Raw genomic sequence first — 5,174 nt, 5'->3', positions numbered from 1 at the left:
ATATTATTGCCGCTTGTGGAGGCGCAATGGCCCAGTGGTTAGTGCAGCGGACTCGCGGTCATAAGATCGCCGTTTCGATTCCCAGACCGGGCGTTGTGAGTGTTTATTAAGCGAAAACACCTAAAGCTCCACGAGGCTCCGGTAGGGGATGGTAGCGAACCCTGTTGTACTCTTTCGCCACAACTTTCTCTCACTCTTACTTCCTGCTTCTGTTGTGCCTGTAATTCAAAGGGTCAGCCTTATTACACTGTGTCACGCTGAATATCCCCGATAACTACGTTGAGGGTACACGTGTCTGTGGAGTGCTCAGCCAGTTGCACGTTAATTTCACGAGCAGGCTGTTCCGTTGATCGGATCAACTGGAACCCTCGACGTCGTAAGCGACGGAGTACCAACAACAACATATTGCCGCTAACTATTTTTCACCTGTTCTGGTCTAACGACCCTCCATTGTTTGTTTCCTTGTATGTCTCTACTGTCATTTTTATGTTTCTAGCTTTGAGTCTCCATAAATCTTAAATTTTATTCTAGAATTTATGGGAGCAGCTGTTTTTGAGTAAAGCCATTGCCAAGATGACTTACTGAAATGGTTCATGATTGTTGCCAATGGCTTTACTCGTGTAACGAGGATGCAGCTGTGTGTGATGTATGTATATGTCTACAAAAGAGCATTCGCGTAGACTTGTGGAAGTGTGTTCACGGTGTCCAAGAGGAAAAAGTAACAAAGAAGTCGTAATCTTTGCTTGGAAAAAAGTCAAAAGAAAAAGGACAAATTTTTTGCTTGAATACTATAAACAATTAAAGTAATAAAATAAAAAATGAAATAAAATAAAAAATAAAAAATACGAGGTTGTGCTGAAAAGTTCCTAACTTTGGGTAAAAGAAAATACAAGAAGATCAGTTAATTATGACTTTATAAAACATATTCCCTTCTCAAATCCACATACTTATTGCAGCGGTCCTTCAGTTTTTCTAAGCTCAGTAAAACAACTCAGAAGTTTGGGCCTTCAACCGGGCCCTTTGTGATATCCTTAATGCTAGGAACTCTTCAGCAACACTTCATATTTTAGATCATTTAACTGACAGTGTATGACTTGTACACAATTTGTATATGGTGGTATTATACACGTATAAAATAGACAGCATTTTATTTAGTTTCATAAGCAAAGTAAGACAATGAAACAAAAGAAAGTCAGTCATTTATTGACAATAACTGGCATGTACATATTAGAAGCACCATCATGGTATTACATGTATATTTAATATTTTTAATGTTGATGATTAAGACGAATAACCCTGCCATTGCCTTGTAGTTTTCCAGTGTTTTTCTCGTAACTCTTTTGCCTGTGACTTTTTTCCTGGACTCGAACCATGATCCAAGAATAACACATGAGATGAGGTTTCTGCCCTTCTTTCTTCTATCAGTTTCACTGGACCTGCAACGGTATTGGCGATTCTACATATTTCACTCCTCCAAGTTATATACCCCTCTTACATACACATTTATATTCAAGTATGTACGTACACATACATAAATGCATAGATACAAACATGTGCCAAAGCATACATTAATTATGTGCAGTATATTGTGCACGCACATACACATATATATGTATATATATATATATATATATATATATATATATATATATATATATATATATATATATATATATATATATAGAGAGAGAGAGAGAGAGAGAGAGAGAGATAGAAACATACATATATACATACATACATACATACATACATACATACATACATACATACATGCACTCCTACACACATTCCGATATGTTAATATATAAAAACTAGATATGCAATAGAGGTACACATACACACAACGCGCACGCGCGCAAACACACACATACACACAAAGGATTATATAAACACATAATACGTTCTTCCTGTTGACATTTAGCGTATTGTCTTTTTAAGGCGTTCAACCAAACGGAGTGACAGACGCACAGCTAGATAGATAGACAGACAGACAGATAGATAGACAGACAGACAGACAGACAGACAGATAGATAGATAGATAGATAGATAGATAGATAGATAGATAGATAGATACTTGAAGAGCGGACAGACAAATAGATGTCAGACAGAGAGAAAACCTAAAGTATAATTGACATTTAATTAATTGAAATACACACACACACACACACATACACACACACACGTATGTGTGTGTATGTATGTGTTATACATGCATGCATGCATACACACGCACGCACACACACACACACACACACACACACACACACATATATATATATGTATCATAAGTATTTATTTTATAATTTACGTTTTTAGATTTTTGTCTCCAAAAATTTATTCGGTATTTTTTAACGACTTCTGTCTATTTCAATCGACGTGTTGCTCTTTATCAAAGGAATGCGAAAAATAGAAGAAGGGATAGAAAACAATGGGAAGCTATAGGTGATGCAGCATTGCTCTCAAAACTACTCACCTGACGACATCTGAGAATACAGCTTCAGCTGGATCATATTTATAAAATATCTATAGAATAATATCTATATTATGTAAAACAAACAGGGAAGCAACTTTGTAAGGTCCAAGCCATTTCTGCTCCAATTTTCCTCCCATCTATGATTTTCCTCGCATCTATTATTTTTCAGCAACACCAGCGATTTAACTGTAATATTTGATTCATTGGCACTGTGTCTCCAATCATAATCTTTCTTCTGTCTGCTCTGAGCTTTGGATATATTTTCCATCACTTTTGATTCTGCATCATTCTTGGCCTCTGTTCTTTGCCCAGTTAATTCCCTAACAGTGACGTCTGTTTTTCCTCTGTCTGACTTTCTTTGTCTGGGCTAATGTCAAGATAAACTAGTAATACAGGTTATCTTCTAAATATTGCACTAAAAGTAGTTTCTGGCATGAACCGATGTTCCGTATCCGAAAAAAATTGGTTTGACGTGCAGGTCCCAGTCATCTTGATTCTCACAGCCACTTTATCAAAACCCTTTCTAGAGTTTCGTTGAATTTTTCCTACAAATAGATATAAATAACATGTGAGATATAAATAACATAATAAGGTCAATAATACAGTAATGTAGTTGAATATACGAGGGGTTGCTGAAAAGTTCCTGGTTATAAGGGTATCGCGAAAGGCCTGGCTGGAGGCCCAACCTTCTGAGTTCCTTTACAGGCTTAGAAAAGCTGAACGACTGCTGCAGTAAGTGTATGAATCTGAGAGAGGAGTATGTTAAATAAAATCATACTTAACTGATCCTACAGTATTTTCATTTACCCAAAGCCAGGAACTTTTCAGTGCTTCCGCGTATACTTTTATAACTTTGCGTCAATCTTCAGGTAATAAAATTAACAAGGGTTCAGGAATACAAACAAACGTAATTAATGCTACCTGTAATCTATTTGTCTGAGGATGGTATCCAGCCTCTCACAAAGAATGGTTGATATCCAGCGTCTCACAAAGAATGGAATTCAGTTCATTGACGAACACTCTGCCTTGATTTGTGATGAGGGTCTCCATACAACCAAAATCACATATGGCATCTAGAAGAAAAGCTGGCTACATCAGCTACTGATTTTCTGGAATGGGAATCGCAACAAGATACTTGGTGAAATAATCAGCTATTGCAGCAATATAGGTGTTACCTCTCGGCGTCTTTGGTAATCGATCGATAAGGTCCATTCTAGCTTGACTCCAGAATTTTTCGGGAACTGGAATAGGATGTAGTTCACGTGCTTGTATGAATGGTTTATTACTTGATTTTTGCCATTTGTTACGTCTGGATAGGTATTTGGTAATGTCATCATGTATGCCTTTCCAAAAATATTTTGCACTTATTTTTGAAATGGTCTTGTCCCTTCCAAGATGTGCTCCTCCTAAACCATCATGCTTTTATAACTCTTTGTGCATGATCTATCTTAAGTACTTGACGATAATTCATTTTATCTCCATCCGTAAGTTTGTGCATTAAAATACCATCTTGCACGTGAAACAGTTCACCCTTTTTCCGTACGTCTCTTTTCTACCCTTTTGATAATCCTTCTGGATACCTGCTTTCACCCAGGTACAAATAAAAGATTTCATATGTTTTTGACACCATCTCGGATGGTAATTAGATAATTTGGAAAATTTGTCTTGGATGAATTTTGTATTCCATTAGCTTACTCTTCATTACCAATTAAACTATAATTAATTAATTCTGAAAGGAGGAAATTGCGCTAAGAAGTGGGGAAAATAATCTATGTAGAACTTCCCTCCCGAGGGAAAAATGTTCTGCGCAAAACTTTCCCAAGGGGAAATTTTAGGGGAGAGCGGAATTTCAACCTGGTACACTGGAACTGAACAAAATTACATTGATTTGGTTAATAAAAGGTAAGCATCTTAGTCAAGATATATTGTATTGCTATTATCAAAAAGAAATATTCTTCACCTATGAACATCCTCATATCAATCTAGTTAAAGCGCCAGATAGAAAATGGAAAATTAACTATCAGTAATTTAAACAAGATAATCAGAAGTTTGTTTCTCAACCACATGGTTCCGTATTCAATCCCACTGCGTGACGCCTTGGGCAAGTGTCTTCTATTGCCTCGGGCCGACAAAAGCCTTGTGAGTAGATTTGATGGAGGAAACTGAAATAAACCCGTCGTGTGCAACACCACTGTGAGTGATACATCATTTGCACCATGTGGAAAATATTCCACCAATATTATCCAAATGATATTGGTATTAAGTTTACAATTCACTCAAGACTAGGCCCCCGTGCAATGCATCCATTTCAAAGGTCGAGATCACATCACATAAGAACATTGCAACACAATTTCTTCACTGCAAATGGTCCTGCACTTTTCAATGTTATCCCGAAAGAAATTAAAGTAGGAAAAGATCCTACACCTTTCAAACAGTACCTGGACAAATTCCTCCAGGAAATACCAGATAAACCACCTACACCTGGATACGTCCCAACCAACAACAACTCTCTGCTTGAGTGGTCCATGGTGTCCCGAAATAATTAACTAAAAGACTTTCCCAGATGGTGCTATTGAATTAGTCATGGCTTGGGCCGATAATGGCCGAAACCAATCTAAGTTATCTAAGTTTTATGTATATATATATATGTAAATATATAAAAACAAAAAGATAAAGAGAGCAAAGGTAAGGTTGAAGAATT

The 5,174-nt window shown here is 36.8% G+C and overlaps 1 long non-coding RNA gene across 1 annotated transcript in view; it reads left to right on the top strand.

Annotated features, from left to right (window-relative positions):
• The window catches only part of LOC149134406 (uncharacterized), a 3,759-nt gene extending 2,914 nt beyond the window's left edge, over positions 1–845 (top strand). The window contains exon 2 of the long non-coding RNA XR_016242769.1: positions 532–845. This is a non-coding gene — a long non-coding RNA (uncharacterized LOC149134406). The remainder of the gene's footprint in view (positions 1–531) is intronic.
• The last annotated feature ends 4,329 nt before the right edge of the window (positions 846–5,174 follow it).

Source organism: Octopus bimaculoides, chromosome 8, assembly GCF_046866305.1.
Source record: "Octopus bimaculoides isolate indiv1 chromosome 8, ASM4686630v1, whole genome shotgun sequence".
Lineage (NCBI taxonomy): Eukaryota > Metazoa > Mollusca > Cephalopoda > Octopoda > Octopodidae > Octopus > Octopus bimaculoides.
Note: the sequence above shows the minus strand (reverse complement) of the source record. Positions and strands in the feature narration are given on the sequence as shown.